The following is a 19,619-nucleotide window of genomic DNA, read 5'->3' as shown; positions in this document are numbered from 1 at the left end:
GGAGGGTTTATAGTCGACGGTACGACTCTCGATATTTAACGTCGGAACTCGACGGTCTTCCGGCCGGAGGGTTTATAGTCGTCGGTTCGACTCTCGATATTTAACGTCGGTTTATAGTCGCCGGTACGACTCTCGATATTTAACGTCGGAGCTCGACGGTCTTCCGGCCGGAGGGTTTATAGTCGCCGGTTCGACTCTCGATATTTAACGTCAGAGCTCGACGGTCTTCCGGCCGGAGAGTTTATAGTCGCCGGTACGACTCTCGATTTTTAACGTCGGAGCTCGACGGTCTTCCGGTCGGAGGGTTTATAGTCGCCGGTGCGACTCTCGATTTTTAACGTCGGAGCTCGACGGTCTTCCGGCCGGAAGGTTTATAGTCGCCGGTTCGACTCTCGAATTTTAACGTCGGAGCTCGACGGTCTTCCGGGCGGAGTGTTTATAGTCGCCGATTCGACTCTCGATTTTTAACGTCGGAGCTCGACGGTCTTCCGGCCGGAGGGTTTATAGTCGCCGGTCCGACTCTCGATATTTAACGTCAGAGCTCGACGGTCTTCCGGCCGGAGGATTTATATACGCCGGTACAACTCTCGATTTTTAATGTCGGAGCTCGACGGTCTTCCGGCCGGAGGGTTTATAGTCGCCGGTATGACTCTCGATTTTTAACGTCGGAACTCGACGGTCTTCCGATTCGGCTGACGATGCCCTATACTTACGCTAATTTTCTGATTTTTTACTCCTGCATTTCAAATATACAGCCGAACGGAAAAGATACAGCATACATTGCATTGGCGCACCTTTCACCTCGCCCGATAAGGCTGGAGGTAGTTCGCTCGGGCATCCTCTTTCCCCTTGAATGCCGACCGGATCTTTATCTCGGCCCCATGTTGAGATGTTCTCCGGTCGGAACTTTGCTGCCGCTTGGCCTCCTGATGTTGGCGTCGCTTGTTGCTCCAATCGCTCGGCTTGCGTCTTCGGTTTCTGTTGCTCTACGAGCTTAGCTGCTCTTGCCTCGATTAGAGCGTCGAGCTCCTCCTGGGAGAGCATCACTGTGTGATGTCGTCCCACTTCATTCATCTCGTCCGCTCGGATGCAGGTGCGTTCCCACAGACGGCGCCAATTTGATCCTGCCCGAACGCTGAGTCGATGGACGCTGGGGACGTGGCGCTCTCCGAACTGGTGATGCGAATCTCTGACCGGCCGTATGGATCTCCGGCAATCCTGCAAAGAAGTCGGGCCGGGAAGGGGTTCCCGGTGACGACCCTCCGACGCTCAAGTCAGGCAAGAGAAAACGATGAAGTGGCTACCAAGACGAGAAAAATCGCGTACCTCCTGGTGAAGTTTGTGGGTTCTTATATAGAGCTATGGGTAGGCTTATGCACACCTACCGAGGTGTACACGTGTCCTTTACCATACCTTAGTATGAGCTTGCCAGAGGAGCATGTCTGACACCATACTGCTACAGTCCGAGCACCTCTATGATGGGACGGCAGAACCTTCTGTCGTAAGATTCTGCGTATGGTTTGGTCGTTGAACATGCCTGTTGTCAGAAGATGTTCCCCAATGTCCCCTTGTCCTTTTGTCTCATCTTTCCCCGAGCCGAGCGGCCAGCCGCTCGGAAGGTACCTCTCTGTCCGGCCGGGAAGATTCCCGGTCGCGTGCTCGGCTGAGACTGTTCTTTCACAACATTACTTCTTTATGCCTTGGTCAAGTGGGCTGCCCGCTCGGCCCGGCGACCCTATTCACTATGAGCGTCGGAAACCCGACTCCCCGTCGGGTTATCTTTGATTCCGCTCGGACCCGTTCGGCCGGTCGACTCACTCTTTATTCGATCGACCAGACCTCATGTTGACCTTTGACCTCCGCGTGACATTGACTCTCCTCCAGAGGAGGTCCCCCAACTTTACTACCGGATCAAAGCTCAAAGTAGGTTAGATGACTTCGATCTAATCTAGTTATCGCATGATCCATCCTACATCAGGTGATAAAATATACTAACTTAGATATGACCCAGGCTCAATCGTCCCACTTAAACTTAATCATTTAAATTATCTGTTGAGTCAGACTCAACACAAATTTTCACAAGTTATATTTGGCATAAATAGTTAGAATTATATTATAAGATTAATTAATTTATTTGGTACCATTTTAAATTTATAATGTTTTGTAAACTAGTTTAAAAAATAATAAATTTTTATAATTTGAATTATAAAACTAATATGATTACATTACAATTTTAAAATTTAATATATTAAATATATCCCTAGTTTATTTTTTGTACCAGCCGATAGTTGTCGTTGTCGATCGTTGACGTTATCGGTTGTCGCCCGCCAGTTCTCGCTCGTCGCTCACCGCTCACCACCCACCGCCGGCCACCGTCAGTCGCCCCCCACCACTGTCGGCCACCGCCACCGCCACCGCTGATTGCCGACTGCCGTCGTCGTCGATTGTCGGCTGCCGCCACTGTCAATCGTCGACTGCTAGTCGGTAGCCGCCCGCCACTCACCACCACCGTCGATCGTCGGCTACTAGTCACGGGTCATCGATGGCACCACCGCGTGGCCGTTGACAGTCGATGGCCGCTGGTCACTGATCGATGATGACACTGTCACGGTGATCGTTGATGGCACAGTCGCTAGTGGTTGTTGATCGTCGTCAACAAAGATCGCATGATATTTTTATCATTCTATAATAATATGAATTATATTTCTTATAAAAATATATACATAAAATAACAAAATGGGCACTAAGTAAAAAGAATATGCTGATGCTTATAATAAAAAATTATATAAATCTCTTTCGCCAAATATAATAATATAATATTAATTATACTACATTATAAATTTAATTACATTACAAATTTCATTATATTACATCTAACCACCAGATGGGTCATGCTCAACACTATCCGTACTTAACTGGGTTTGAGCTCTATTGAGCTTTCAAAATATAAAAGAATAATATATACTTTTTGAATAATTTATAATTTATTTATATTTTTAATGTTTGAGTTATGCTTAACTTACTGACTGAGTCAATCCTGCCCAATTTGACCCACAAATCAGACCCAATTGTATGTGGCGTAGCCTGATTCTCATCTATAATTCCATGACATGCTTCACATACCTCATAAAAGAAAATTAAATTTGTTGGACAATTATTGTCAAGGAAAAGGCACTTACACCTTTGTTATTGCCATTGGCATGGCCCAAGCCTGAATTTAATCCATTATTATTTTTAAAATATACTATTATAAATTAGACAAAATATAGTATTTTATTATAAAATATCTAAATAATTAATAAATATTCTATTTTTACATCTGCAAAAAAAAAGATTATTATATAAAATTTAAGACGTAACTAATTGAATTTTTTGCTTTGATTTGTTTTTTTAAAATTATTTTTATAAAGATATTTTGTAAAATATCTCAAGCGACACAAGAATGATATGAAAAGGCAAGATTGATAGTGCTCAAAGATTTTAATCATATTCTTAATAATTATTTTCAAACGTTGTAACCGATACATAGTGACCATCATGCCTCACACAGTCACACGGACTCGTGCTTAGCATGGCAAACATCGTATTATTTCAGTTATTTTTCCCAAATAAAATTTTCAACAAAGACATTCTATTTGTTTCTAATATTATTTGGGAATTTCACTTTTACATCTCAGCTTCTATGAACTAGTCATCTTCTTTCCCCAAATTGATCAGGCTCCGTGCTCCATTTCTATGGTTCCGATCAAGAGAGAGAAGTCTGAGGGGAGCGACATGGATTGGGGAAACGTGACCGCAGAGGACCTGATCGACGCCCTTCGGGAAGTGGATTGGTCCGCTCCCCCGCGCCGCGCCTCATATCGGAGTTCCTCTCCCGATTCACCTTCCCCAATCTTACTCCAAATGGAGCAGTAGATTCAAATGCAACCTTTACTAGTAAGATAGCTCTAATGATGTAATTGTTCCTCGAATTTGTTTCGTTCGATGTGTTCGGATTGCCTTTGAATTTTTGGTTTTGATGTTATGATGATGATACCTTTTGTGGATTCTGTTGATTTATTCCTAAAATGAGCAACTTTGTTTTTTGTGTGGAAGTTTTTATTCCATCGCTAAAGACGTATAGTATGATTTTAGATGTCCTTGTGCCCCTTAGGAATTAGGATACTGAAATTTTATGTTTTGTCTTATTTTTAATAATGTTTATGCGAAAGTTTATCTTCCTTGCGAAATTCTTTTGCAGCTACAGGACTAACTACTTCATTCTTATCGTATTCGTTTTGGTAAGAAAATTCGCTAGGCCGTGCATAGTTTCGTTGATGTTATTAAGTTACAGGATGTGTTATTTTGCCCCTCCTAATACTCTTTTTTCTGCACTTCTTACTACAGCAGTGGGATTTCTTTTGAACCCTCTCGCTATTATATCAGCACTGGTTTAAGCGTTGCGTTTTTAAATGATAGGTAAGGCTCTGCCCATAAATAGGTTGCTTCAGAACCATACTGGTAGACACTAAATTTTCATACACTAAGGAAGAGCGATATTTATCAAAAAAAAACGAAGAAGAAGAAGAAGAAGAAGTTAAGATGGCATCTGCTCGATAGCAGATGACTGAGATAAGAGCATTAGCATTGATTGCATTGTATTAGTTCTCCACATTTGATCCTTGGCATAACTTGATAGTACATCAAATCCTTTTTCATTTAGGTGGGTGTTGCTATGTTAATTTCCAATTTCCATGTTATATAACAGTTATTTATTATAATGTTGTAATTTACTAGAATGGATAAGGCAATTGCCTATTCCTATGGTTGGAGGCTTTGCAAAGATGATTTGTCTTCCACCTAAGGAACTGAAATTCAGTATCCACCTTTCATCTTAATCACATGATGCTATTCCATCAGAACCTTCTCCCTTTTCATTTATGTTGTGAAATGTTGGTCAATTTCCTACAAGAAATATCACAAAAGGCCAATTTCTTAGCCGCTTGTCTAATAAGAGGTTATTGGAAGAAGGGATCATGTGGTGTGCGCCACCTTGATCATTTAATATATTTTGACATTGGGTGCTAAAATCACATTTGAGTCTACATGCTTGTGGTCACATTTTCTGTTTGGTTATGTAGATTTATTTTACTTATACTAGTGTTGTGCATTGGTATCCTTTTATGTTTCTAGATTAAAGTATGTCAACAAATCTTTCCTCTTGTAACTTGAACATCCTATCCACAAGAATAAACTAGACTAGATATTGGTCTTTTGGATGTTTCAGGTAGATGGCTCCTTAGCAGATGTAAAGATGGTTTCTATAGGTATAATAGTTTCCTTGTCTATTTCACAATTGAATTTTTGGTACCTCAAGAACCAAGTTTTCCTTATTGAACATCAAAATAAAATTTTAAAACTCAGCTTTTTGTTGGAGCTCACATGGGCTTACATTGTAGGCAAAAATTTAATAATACCTTTGTGCCTTTTATTGTAATATACTTATCTAAACATTAATCAATGTGAACAGAACTAATGATGCCATGATAATTAAAACCAACCATATAAGTTGATCGAAACAATATATAAGCCAATACGTAAAAGGGCTCCTGCTTACAATACTTCTGTCATCGGTGTCTGAAGCTTGCTAAGAGGTTTTGCAGCAGATGCTTTTCCTTCCGTTTAAGGAATTGAAATTCAGTCTCCAATTTTCTTTCTTGAAGCACATTTGACTCCTTGATCAGGTTCTTATTATTTTCTTTTCTCTAGTGAAATGCAGGTCAATTTCATATCACACCTTTTCTCGACCACTTTCATCTATAGGAGGAAATTGGAATCAGAGATCAAAATATTGTTTGTATCAACTATATATCTACTCTAAATGACATTTTGACATTGGTGGTAGAAGCAAATTGAATATTTATGCAGATGCACAATTTTCATCCACCAGAATTTCTGATCAATTATTACACTAATTTAAATTACTGACATTTCACATTGTTTTTCCTTCGCGTTGCAAGGTTATAAAGTATGTCAAAATATGTCATCTTTCTTGTAACTCAAAGACACTCGACCACACAAAGAACTGGATTAGATGTACTTCTTGTGGATTTTCATAAATCTCCTTTCTCATTGAACAACAATTTTGTTTTTTAGCTCAAACTTGTCATTGGAGCTTCCATGGACTTGAATTATCAATAAATTGCTATGTTTCGGATAGTTTTTTAGGATGAAAAAGAAAAAAAGACATGTTTGTGTATCTGTTTGTCATGATTTCATCTTATACATGGCTTCATGTGGAAAAAAAAAATGCGGAATGATGCCTTTTCAGTCATTGATAATAGAAATGAGCTTAGGAATTGGTCAAACCAATATTTAAAAGAGTGGATGTCCTATCTACACTGCTGCTGCCAAAGAGTTCTAGAAGTTAAGATGGTATTTTATTTAACTGGGAATCTGTGATCTTGGTCATCCAAGTTGCCATAAGCATTTGATTTATGGGCCTCTACTTAGCAAACATATAATAATTCTCTTTTAGACAACTGACATTTTTTCCAGTGATCAGGATATTGATTTTGCTGAAATTGTATGTCTAAAATTCTGAATAATGTTTTACAGTTGTTTGGAGTGATCTATTCAATGATTTAAATGAGTTATCAAGGTTGTGAACTTAACATTAAAAAATTAGTTGTGATATATAATTGTTAGTATGCAAACAAGTTCATCTTAGAGATGATTTTTGATGTACAAATAGAAACAACCATTCTCATTAGCGAGAATGAATCCTTATGAGAGAACTTTCTAGTTTGGTGTTTCTTTTTTTCCCTTTGGCATGTAGTAGTAGTTTTGTGCTAGTATATATTAACTGCAAGTACGATTTTGTACTGACATACAATTGTTTGTCTTTGAGGTTAATTTTACATTTCTTTTGAAGCTAAGATCAACGGAGAAACAAGGTAGTGAATCTGCTAACAGTATCTTAATTATGTAATGTGAAAACTAGATGCTGCTTCTTCATCTTCTTTTAATGTATACTTCAATATTAGTACCAGAGTATTCTTCCCTGTTACTTCCTCTAAATTGAATAACTTCATAGCTTTGCAGTTACTTTTAATGAGAAAATCACAAGGACTGTCAGACAATTTTCTCCTCATCTAGCTGCTGCAAAGTTGAGGCCGCCTAAGAACTTAGTATTCTCTAGAGCTTAGTTAATATTATCTCACCTTTATCTTTCTTTCGTGTCAATTATATAATGACATAGCCCTGTAATTCGGGGATGACCATCAATGAAAAGAGCAATCCATATATGTGATCAGCCTCGCTGGGTGTTTGTCTTATCTTCAGTCAGTAAGTTCAGGAGTATCATTTTAGTATCCAGATTACTTATCTCTTCCCTAATAAGACTTCAACCTCTTATATCAGCTAGCTGCATCCTATGGTTGACATCCTGTAACCTGCTAACAGTAGTGTGGGCACTCACCATTGGGCTACTAGGTATTCATCTGCATGCACATCTAATGAAGACGATCATTTAATGAAATGTAATCTCACACAGACTGGTTGTTTTGTGCAGCATCAATACTTCATGCAAGTTTCCAATCACCCAACCTGAAAGCACGCCTTAATACATTATGTGAGGAATTTGGTGCAGTGTGGTGCAATTACAGTGAGCTGTGATCGCATAGGTGAAAATATGTTCTTTCTCATAATTGTGATGTTCTATCCTCTTATCTGCAGTGCAAGATAGAAAGATGTGACACTGGATATTGAGTACGACTTAATCATTGAGGTTTCTTAAGCTTTTATACTACATCTGCTTGTTTCATTATTTACCATGTTTCATATGTTCTTTGCTGGGGGCATTTCTTGGTACTACAAATTCTTGTTTACATGAATGTAAAAAATTTAAAATATCCCGGGATGAATCATTCTGTAATAATCTTTACTTGCAGGGTTTGGTTTAGAACTTCATGGTTGAATCATATTGTGACTGAAACTATCAGCACAGGATTTTGAACTTCCCGTTTATGGCAGTTTGTCTTTCGGGATTGGGTTAATTGCTGAACGATACAATAGCATGGAGGAGCAGTTGTAGGATTTGTTGATTTGCCATTGATGTTTGAAGTATGCAAGTAAACCAAAAGATTCAGTTGCAATCATTTCACAAATCAAGAATTAATTCAACTAACGCAAACAAGAGTACCTGATAGTGCTTTATTGAATTGAGTGCAGAGGCTAAGAACTAAAAAAACGGAAAAAAAACACACCTAATGAGCTTCCATATCCCGGGTTTTTTTGATGCTACCAACACTACTATTATATCTACGGTCGGAACACTGAAATTGAATCACTGCTAATAATAAAATTGAGGAACAAGGCAGATGAGTAAAATAGCACCGACAATCAGGTCTCGCTTCTCGCATCACTTAACCGTCTCATGCGTCAAGATGCTTGATTTGATTTCTGTGTGTGGGGGAACAACCCCTCCATTGATGTGTACCTTATCGTAAACATGGACGCCCTCCCCGATGGTCACGTTTTCAATTTGTGCCCTCTGCCCTACCGTTGAGCGCCAACCAATAATGCTGCTGGAGACGGATGCCTGCTCCTGGATGAGAACACCTCGCATCACAGTACACCTTGACAACTTGACTCCCGAGTCAATCACACATCCTGGACCTATGGCAACGTCTGGCCCAATGATGCATCCTTCTCCAATCACAGCATTCTCATGGATCAGAACGTTCCCTACGATATGACGACCGGCAGCTAATTTAGTTGATGCTTTCTTCCTCAGGGAGTCCAGATAGAGACATTGGCCGGTGATGTAGTCCTCTGGCTGCCCGATGTAATCCAGAAACCTGGTAAGACCATGGCATAGAGCAGTTTATCTGATGCAATTTTTGGAAAAACTTCCTTTTCCATAGAGGTTTGTCTCAGCTCAATACGATCTAAGACGGATGGATTCAGTAAGTAAATCCCTGCGTTGATCTTGTTCCCTACGAAAACTTTGGGCTTCTCAACGAATCTATCAACCCTCCCCCCACTGTCTTCATCCATAACAACAACACCATATTTGGATGGCTCATCAACCTGGAGTAGGAAAGGTCATATTATTAGTGTACGATAAACCGAATGAGTAAAAATGTACCTTGGTAATGTACCTTGGTCACCATTATCGTTGCCTCCCCGTCATGCGATTTGTGGAACTGAATTAGTTCAGCGAAAGGATATTCACTTATGACATCGCAGTTGAGGACAAAGAAGGGCTCACCGGAACCATCTACTAGCTTGTCTCTGGCTAAAGCCAAGGGACCAGCTGTGCCAAGTGGTTCAGTCTCTTGGGAACATCTGATTTTAATTCCAAGTTTATCCTCATACTCCTTCAGAAAACTAATCATAACCTAAACAAACACAAACAGAGAGATCAGTCAAATAATTTCCATTGAAGGTTCTAATTTCCATTGAAGTATGTAACCATTGAATCATGTATGGTATTAATCTCCATTGATGTATAACGCATCTGTATAAAGATAAATTCATGGCATGTCAATGATTTCTCATACCTCTGGTTGATAGTTGATGGCCAAGATGACTTCAGTAACTCCAACTTCCTTAAGAGCTTCAATCTGAAAGGAGTGTTATATAGAAGAAATAAGACCAACTAAAACTTAATGCACAATTGTTCCCAACTAGAAAAACAATGCAAATTATTCATGCAAGATTCCTAGTCAAGATGAATCCTTTCACGATACTGAACTACAAGTCACAATTATGCCAATTTCTTTCTAGTTAAAAAAAAACAATTCAGAAAGAAAACTTCAGATGATGAAAGTTTTGTGGAGTAAGAGGAAAATTAAGAAGATGAAATAGTTACTTATGGAATTACAAAATTAACAAAAAAGCAGAACTGAAACCCCAAAACTAGACAAATGAATGACATCAAAACAATTGAAAGGAAAACTGAATTCAATCATAAGTAAAATAGTTGTAGATTTTGAAAACTCATCATGGCATCCTCTATCTGCCCTCATGTATCCGGTTACTTTGAGAATTTACAAGGGCAATCAATAAAACATATTTTTTGTATCACCAAACTTCACAACACGATATTTAATATCTACATTTATGTATGTACCAACAATATGGTATAGGGCCAAAATGTACATACCTGATGAAATACGATTGGTTTGTTGGCGAAATCAACCAATGGCTTTGGGAAACATAGTGTCAAAGGATGGAGGCGAGTGTCAAATCCACCAACAAGGATGAGTGCTTTCATGGTGTATAATTGCTTTACTTCTATAAATCAGGTGGAAGATCTGAAGACCAAGCAACAAACCAAATTTGTTAAGCCTTGTATATATGATGAATCTTAAGTTAATCACAGAGAACGCAAAACTAAGTTCGCCAGATCTGTCACAAGAAAAGAAGACAAAAGCTAAAGACTTTCAGCATTTAGCATTAAAATCTTATTCTGGAACTCCATAAATCACCCGGAAAAGAACAAGAACTCACCGTAATTCAAAGCGATAGCCAGCGAGAAAATAACGAGAAAAGAACAAATGAAATACAATAGAAGAAGAGGTTCGAGATCTCACCAAAAAAAGATATTTTTTATTTCGGGATTCCAAGAGATTCCCAAACAAAAAGAGCCGATCCTGCCCGTGAGAAAGAGGAGAAGAGGAAGATCACGACGATCTTCGAAGCCCACCTATGACCTATGCGCTTTTAGAGTCCATATCGGATTGAAATATGCATGATTTTATAATTTAACTTGTTTATATGACGTCATTAAAATAAACAAACTTTTTATCGCATACTAATATATATGCTAGAAAAAAAACAACTGTATATACCATTTTATTTTTGCTTGATTTACTTTCTAAAGTTAGTCGAGATTAAGAAATAAGGATCTTTAAAATATATCATTAAATATTTGACCAAATCTTTTTACAAAATTGTGGTACTCATCCATTTATTTTGACAAATAGCTATAACGATAAATAAGACATGGGCAGAAAAATAGGTTATTTTATAAATAGAAAATTACCATATTTAGAAATTTAAGCCAAATAAATTTATTTATATTGCGTCACTTCATTAATTACTATTAAATAAGGTAAATTTATTTTAAGGAAAGGCTAGCCTGGCTAGGTTCGTAAATCAAACTAATATAATCCATTTAATTCTTTCCCATACAATAGAAAAAATTATGAAATTGACCTAACATGCATCTTATTTTGTCATAAATATATCCTTTTTTTTTGTTTTTTTTTGTATTTTTTTTGGGGGTGTGTGGCATTGTGATTTGTGAGTTAGGGTGAGAGGATTTAAATTCAATTTGGAAAAAAAACACTAGGTTACCAATGAAAACTAAATTAACGGTCATATTTAATTGAGAATTAATTCCGAGAGCAATTAAATTAATTATTTATTTTTATAGTTGTACGATCAGATGGTGGTAGATTCGAGCAAGTGACGGAAGAGATATACTATTGCTCACACATTGTTGCATAGAACAATGGGGGCTGAGGGAGTGTTATATATATCTTTTATTTCAATCATTATATTCATATAGCTCAGTTGAATCTGGTCGGATTATCATCCTATTTGAACCTTACAAACTCAGTCGACAACCTCCACAATATTAGGGTCCTATTAAGCCCCGGCCTCCTCTACCCGTGTGGCCATAGCGGTTTCAGAACGATGAGAAATCTTAGTCGAGCGAGTCTTTATGACCTCAACCTCCGACAGGCTTTGATATAAAACTGACTCCAATGAGAATACCCACCTGGAAAGTGACATCATGCTAACAACTTAGACAACACCAGTGATGCTAAACAACGACTATCGCCTCTAGTGTAATGGCCCACTTGTGCAGTTGGCCGGTGTACGACCCCTCGTGCCATTGTCCACGTAACCCGCTTAGCATTTGCATGGCAATCTACATGGACCTTCCACCTCCATGGCTATATAAAGTTCTGCGATGGTAAATAAAAGTATAATTTTCTTTTTTCACACGGAGATTAATTTTCTTCTGCTTTTCTCTTTCTAGCGCTTTCATTCCTTTGCACATGCACATGAGCCTTTTATACTCAGCCTGTTGCTGACTAGATCATCGGAAGGATCCTACTAACTCCCAATTGATGCATTTCAATTCGCAAGACTTGGATAGTGAGCACACAAGAGGACCTACCTCGACCACAGGCCTGAAGGAAGGAGAGGAGAATCATAAGCGGATATATATATAATTAATTAATTTTGATGAAACCTAAAATGAATTTACATTAATATCTTCTTTTATATTCACATTGAAAATAATTCTAAGATTTATTAGTAATTTTCATAGACGCTTCAATCAGTGATCTAAAGTTCGAAACTCAACTGCGGCATATTATTGAGAATTTTTCTCATTAATTAATCAGGGATCTAGACCTCGAGACTCAGCTACGGCGTATTATTGAAATTTTTTTCATTAATCAATTAGAAATTTAGAATTTTCTTTAATCCCACGTCTTAGAAGTGGCAGTACTGCGAGCAGAAAAACTTTTATAAATACCTTGCGTCAGTGATGTTAGAAAACATACTTTTATCGATTATTTTTGCTAAGATCAAATATAATATTAAATTAATTTTTTTATAAGGGAAAGCCTATTACAGTAGCTTGCTATTGAAATTCTCAAGCATTACCTAGCATTATACTATTACATGAGTTTGACGCACCATTACCCAATTTATGAGCGACTTTTTGACTAAGATTAATTTTTCTCATTTATTGCATAGCGTAGCTCACGCAACGCGTGTGTATGATCACTAGTTGATGCGACGATAGAGGGGGGCCCACCCGGCACGGGTTAACTACCGAGGTGGAGGTCAAAGTCAAAGTGGTTAACGCCAATGTGTCAAAAGGCTCGCATGCGGTGGCTGAGTGGAGGATGGCTACAACGGCCAGTCGGAGCAATCAAGGTCTGATTGGCAAGAGATTACAAAGGTCGGTCGGGTAATAAGTGTCCGAACGGGCCAACTGTCTAGCTCGGATAATACAGTAAGACAGTCAGACGCTCAGTCCGGAGCAGCAGGATGCTAAGAAGACTGGAGAGTTTGTCTGAATGGGAGGAGCACGCTACTACACTCAGTCACCTCAGGAAAGAGCAGCTGAGGTCGACAGAGCGGAGAAATCCCGGCCGAGAAGCTACCCCACTCGGCTAAGCAGTGGGACCATTGTCATATCTCTCGATATCCTTCTCGGAGATAGTGTCGATGACACAAGACATGGTTGACAAGCGGATTGTACGGCGGAAGTTTCTATTGTTGTGTTAGGGATATGCATGCACTATTAAAGTATGTTGTCAGAAGTACTTTCCTGACATGTCTGTTCATAGGACATATTAGAGATCGTGTCCACGCCTCGAAGAGAGTGCACATCACCCATCAGGGTTCTATATAAAGGAGGGTCATCACCGGCGGAGGTACGCGTGATTACTATTTGCGCTTGCGTTACTGTTGCTCCTCTTTCCTCTACATTTCAGGTGACTGACTTGAGCGTTTAAAGCCAACGCCGGTAACCTCTTCCCTGGCTCAGCACTGACGTTACTTGTTTTGCAGAGCAGAGTGCGTTCTACAGCTAGTTAGCGTAGCAACCACATCCTTAGTTTTCCACCCTCCCATTTTTGGACAAGTGCATTAGTATATATAATGTTTTTGCTCCAGAGTTAGTATAGTTGGTACATGGATGGTTATTTCAATAAATTTTGGAATCAATTTATAGCGAATGTTAAACATCTTATTAGATGTTTAACCTTTCCTATGTAAAAGGCCGTTGTGTTTCGGTAAAATATCCTTTGTGATTGTATAATTTACCTATCAATATCTGGTTGACGAGCAATATTTAGTCATCAAAATGAGTATTATCATCTTTTACTTCAATCAATAGACATTTATTATTATTATTATTATTATTATTATAATAAATCTATATCCAATTAATTTTAAAAGTGGATGATCTTCTTTTGATTTGCCCCTTGGATAATTTTAAAAGCACGACTCCTCACTTAATAGTCAATGTTTCAATTTTTTCATCTTTGGAAAAAAAATTCTAATATTCTTTAATGTGCTGTGACTAAAAATTAAATCGAGGATGTTTGGATAGTCTGGTGAACGACTCATCCTTGTACTATACCGACAGCAGCCAGAGACATGTCTTGCTCGCACGCATCCTTTTGCTGAATGAAAGACAAATAGTGAACTACGTCTACCTCTAGCTTGCATAATTTGCATAAGGAGACAATAAGCAAGAACATTGTGCACTCTTAGCCCCCGCGTACGGTGTGATAATCAATGATAAGGCGAATAATTCATGCAGTGAGGGTTTAATTTTCAACCAATATTTTCCAATGGCTGCGATGTTTTAGTTTCAACAGTTTTAACTATTGGTGACGCTGCCCTGTCAGGCTGTGGACATCTATACTTCTCGGATTTACTGAGATGATCAACGAAATTTTTTTGTGAAGTTAGACGGTTCACCTCTAAGATATCTAGATTAAAAAAAATACTATGCACTCGTAATTATTAAGTGGAGATTACAAAAAGACCACACTCCTTAAGCTTGTGTTTTTTTTTTCACTATTTTGCAATGACTCTTTGTTCTCCGTCCTTCAAGCTTTAACTCAATTAAAATTTCAAATTGTTATCTCTCACTTCTCCTCTCCTCCCTGAAACTTTTAAGACATTCGAAGAATATCGAGGAATGTTATGGCGAAATTTCTATTTTAAATTAAAAATTATTTTATCTTAAAAGATAATTATCGATAAAGTCTACCTACGTGGGTTATTATTATGTTAAAGAGAAAGACTTTATCCCTAGTTGTTTTTTATATATATAAAATGTTTTCTCTGATAGAAATTAAGACCATAAGTATATATTTCAAAAATACATTTTTATACCCGTTGGGTCCAGTTGCTCTAAATAGCAATCGTTGCAATGAGTGCGAGAACACAATTTAATTCTTACTCAGAGCTTGAAGCATTTGACTAAATATAGTAAATTAAATATTAACTAACTGACTAACGTATGTCCTACCTAAATCCTAGAAGGCAGGTACTCAGCAATTTACCCTCTTGTTGGATTGGTGAGGAAAGATTCATAAATAAAAGAGGAAGGGAGGAACAGTGAAGAATTTATCTTACCTTATTTGAGAGGAAGGGAAAGTTTATTCGGAGAAGGAGAATGAAGATTAAATATATAAAATTTAAAAAATATCTTCTAATTGAAAAATAAATTTACATGTGAAAAAAATTAAGGATAAAATTAGAACAATTTCTCCTTCCCTCTTCTTCTCCTTTTTTGCACTCTGAATTGAGGTCTAAAAAATTTGATTCCCAAACATACAAAGTAAACTTTACCCTTATCTCCCCTTCCCCTTCATAACTCACTCTCTCCTAAATAATAATAAAAATTCTCATTCCCCTATTTACTCTTCCCTCTTCTTCACTCACCTTCTCCCAAAAAGAGGCTTAAGATACGCATGGAGGTCAACTCAATAGATCACAAGCTATCTCCACACTAAAGTTAGCATAATTAATTATCCTCATGAGTTGGTCCCGTTGATTCATATAAACATGTTATTATCAATAGATTTGGGATTGATTCTTAGCTGATACAAAATATCTAATTGATTGTCTCAATATCTCCTTACGCACACTGCGTACTAGTGTTGGATGAAATCTTTATAATTTACCTCCCTTCTATATAATGAAAAGTCATCCTGGAGAAATCGTCATATTATGATTTTATCTTCTACTTGTTTAAGTTGTCAATTAATAATATTTTTTGTATTATAATAAACTCTAGGATTAATTAATTATTATATGACAATATTTTCATCTTATTTCAATCATAGGAAAATGTTTAATTTTTTTTAAAAATAATTTTCACAAGTTTTTTTTTTCAAAAATATAGCATATGATATTTTGTTATATAGGTTATATAGCATTCAAATTTAATATAGGTTATATTTAAAATAAAAAGTATCTTATGCTAAATATAATTTTTTTTTAAAACGACGTGTGAAATTTAAAATAAGATATAAAATTATGCTAAAATCTTACTATTTAATTAAAAATGAATCGGAACTTAATAATTAATTTTGATGAAATTTTAAAATTAAATTAAATTAATATTTTTTATAATGAAAATAATTTTAAGATTTATTAGTAAATTTCTTTAATTATTTTTATATAAAAAAATATACATTATTACGATTCTCTTTAATCTCATATTTTTAGATCGGTAATATCATGAGTGGAGACTTTTCTATAAATACCTTGAGTCGGCAAAGTTAAAAAATATACATTTCTCAATTTTTTTTGTTTTTTTTTGTTTTGACTAACATCAAGTGTAGTATAGAAAGAATGTGTTATAATAATTTACTATTAGGTTTTCGAATGTAGTCTAATTTATAGATTAGAATACTAATTTATGTGCATATACTGTATTATATATGCATTGTGTAAACACATCAAAACTTAGATTAGATCTAAAGTTTATTGATTCCCCAAACAAGCCGTGCATATTGATTCCCCCACAGGTGCACTATTGCATTGGGATAAATTTAATATTGATCCCGGTCGAAAATTGGAAAGATGATGGGTTAGAGATATGGTTGTTATATTGACTAGATGTATATTTCGTTTCGTTCAGTAATACAAGAAATATTAGTGCCGATCTTCAAAGCCCACCTATGACCTATGCGCTTTTAGAGTCCATAGCGGATTGAAATATGCATGGTTTTATAATTTAACTTGTTTATATGATGTCATTAAAATAAATAAACTTTTTATCGCATACTAATATATATGCTAGAGAAAAAACAACTGTATATACCATTTTATTTTTGCTTGATTTACTTTCTAAAATTAGTCGAGATTAAGAAATAAGGATCTTTAAAATATATCATTAAATATTTGACCAAATCTTTTTACAAAATTGTGGTACTCATCCATTTATTTTGACAAATAGCTATAATGATAAATAAGACATGGGCAGAAAAATAGGTTAATTTATAAATAGAAAATTACCATATTTAGAAATTTAAGCCAAATAAATTTATTTATATTGCGTCACTTCATTAATTACTATTAAATAAGGTAAATTTATTTTAAGGAAAGGCTAGCCTGGCTAGGTTCGTAAATCAAAATAATATAATCCATTTAATTCTTTCCCATACAATAGAAAAATTATGAAATTGACCTAACATGCATCTTAGTTTGTCATAAATATATCCTTTTTTTTTTTCTTTTGTATTTTTTTTGGGGGGTGTGTGGCATTGTGATTTGTGAGTTAGGGTGAGAGGATTTAAATTCAATTTGGAAAAAAAAACACTAGGTTACCAATGAAAACTAAATTAACGGTCATATTTAATTGAGAATTAATTCTGAGAGCGATTAAATTAATTATTTATTTTTATAGTTGTACGATCAGATGGTGGTAGATTCGAGCAAGTGACGGAAGAGATATACTATTGCTCACACATTGTTGCATAGAACAATGGGGGCTGAGGGAGTGTTATATATATCTTTTATTTCAATCATTATATTCATATAGCTCAGTTGAATCTGGTCGGATTATCATCCTATTTGAATCTTATAAACTCAGTCGACAACCTCCACAATATTAGGGTCCTATTAAGCCCCGGCCTCCTCTACCCGTGTGGCCATAGCGGTTTCAGAACGATGAGAAATCTTAGTCAAGCGAGTCTTTATGACCTCAACCTCCGACAGGCTTTGATATAAAACTGACTCCAATGAGAATACCCACCTGGAACAACACCAATGATGCTAAACAACGACTATCGCCTCTAGCGTAATGGCCCACTTGTGTACGACCCCTCGTGCGATTGTCCACGTAACCCGCTTGGCATTTGCATGGCAATCTACATGGACCTTCCACCTCCATGGCTATATAAAGTTCTGCGATGGTAAATAAAAGTATAATTTTCTTTTTTCACACGGAGATTAATTTTCTTCTGCTTTTCTCTTTCTAGCGCTTTCATTCCTTTGCACATGCACATGAGCCTTTTATACTCAGCCTGTTGCTGACTTGATCATCGGAAGGATCCTACTAACTCCCAATTGACGCATTTCAATTCGCAAGACTTGGATAGTGAGCACACAAGAGGACCTACCTCGACCACAGGCCTGAAGGAAGGAGAGGAGAATCATAAGCGGATATATATATAATTAATTAATTTTGATGAAACCTAAAATGAATTTACATTAATATCTTCTTTTATATTCACATTGAAAATAATTCTAAGATTTATTAGTAATTTTCACAGACGCTTCAATCAGTGATCTAAAGTTTGAGACTCAACTGCGGCATATTATTGAGAATTTTTCTCATTAATTAATCAGGGATCTAGACCTCGAGACTCAGCTACGGCGTATTATTGAAATTTTTTTCATTAATCAATTAGAAATTTAGAATTTTCTTTAATCCCACGTCTTAGAAGTGGCAGTACTGCGAGCAGAAAAACTTTTATAAATACCTTGCGTCAGTGATGTTAGAAAACATACTTTTATCGATTATTTTTGCTAAGATCAAATATAATATTAAATTAATTTTTTTATAAGGGAGAGCCTATTACAGTAGCCTGCTATTGAAATTCTCAAGCATTACCTAGCATTGTACTATTACATGAGTTTGACGCACCATTACCCAATTTATGAGCGACTTTTTGACTAAGATTAATTTTTCTCATTTATTGCATAGCGTAGCTCACGCAACGCGTGTGTATGATCACTAGTTGATGCGACGATAGAGGGGGGCCCACCCGGCACGGGTTAACTACCGAGGTGGAGGTCAAAGTCAAAGTGGTTAACGCCAAGGTGTCAAAAGGCTCGCATGCGGTGGCTGAGTGGAGGATGGCTACAACGGCCAGTCGGAGCAATCAAGGTCTGATTGGCAAGAGATTACAAAGGTCGGTCGGGTAATAAGTGTCCGAACGGGCCAACTGTCTAGCTCGGATAATACAGTAAGACAGTCAGAAGCTCAGTCCGGAGCTGCAGGATGCTAAGAAGACTGGAGAGTTTGTCTGAATGGGAGGAGCACGCTACTACACTCAGTCACCTCAGGAAAGAGCAGCTGAGGTCGACAGAGCGGAGAAATCCCGGCCGAGAAGCTATCCCACTCGGCTAAGCAATGAGACCATTGTCATATCTCTCGATATCCTTCTCGGAGATAGTGTCGATGACACAAGACATGGTTGACAAGCGGATTGTACGGCGGAAGTTTCTATTGTTGTGTTAGGGATATGCATGCACTATTAAAGTATGTTGTCAGAAGTACTTTCCTGACATGTCTGTTCATAGGACATATTAGAGATCGTGTCCACGCCTCGAAGAGAGTGCACATCACCCATCAGGGTTCTATATAAAGGGGGGCCATCACCGGCGGAGGTACGCGTGATTACTATTTGCGCTTGCGTTACTGTTGCTCCTCTTTCCTCTACATTTCAGGTGACTGACTTGAGCGTTGAAAGCCAACGCCGGTAACCTCTTCCCTGGCTCAGCACTGACGTTACTTGTTTTGCAGAGCAGAGTGCGTTCTACAGCTAGTTAGCGTAGCAACCACATCCTTA

General features: G+C 37.2%; 1 long non-coding RNA gene and 1 pseudogene across 3 annotated transcripts; one reads left to right on the top strand and one right to left on the bottom strand.

Annotated features, from left to right (window-relative positions):
- The first annotated feature begins 3,620 nt into the window (after nt 1–3,620).
- On the top strand, nt 3,621–7,791 carry LOC122015641. Of its 3 annotated transcripts, XR_006120938.1 has the most exons (5): nt 3,621–3,936; nt 4,241–4,280; nt 4,387–7,326; nt 7,402–7,473; nt 7,553–7,791. It is a non-coding gene; the product is annotated as an uncharacterized LOC122015641 (long non-coding RNA). The 3 variants fall into 3 exon arrangements; XR_006120939.1 differs by having other exon boundaries at nt 3,635–5,306; nt 5,749–7,326; XR_006120937.1 differs by having other exon boundaries at nt 3,643–7,326.
- Nucleotides 7,792–8,173: 382 nt separating this feature from the next.
- Nucleotides 8,174–10,685, bottom strand: LOC122016551 (annotated as a pseudogene).
- Nucleotides 10,686–19,619: the final 8,934 nt, after the last annotated feature.

The sequence above is a fragment of the Zingiber officinale genome, chromosome 8B, assembly GCF_018446385.1.
Source record: "Zingiber officinale cultivar Zhangliang chromosome 8B, Zo_v1.1, whole genome shotgun sequence".
NCBI classification, from domain to species: Eukaryota; Viridiplantae; Streptophyta; class Magnoliopsida; order Zingiberales; family Zingiberaceae; genus Zingiber; species Zingiber officinale.
This window is presented reverse-complemented; position numbering and strand designations above follow the sequence as displayed.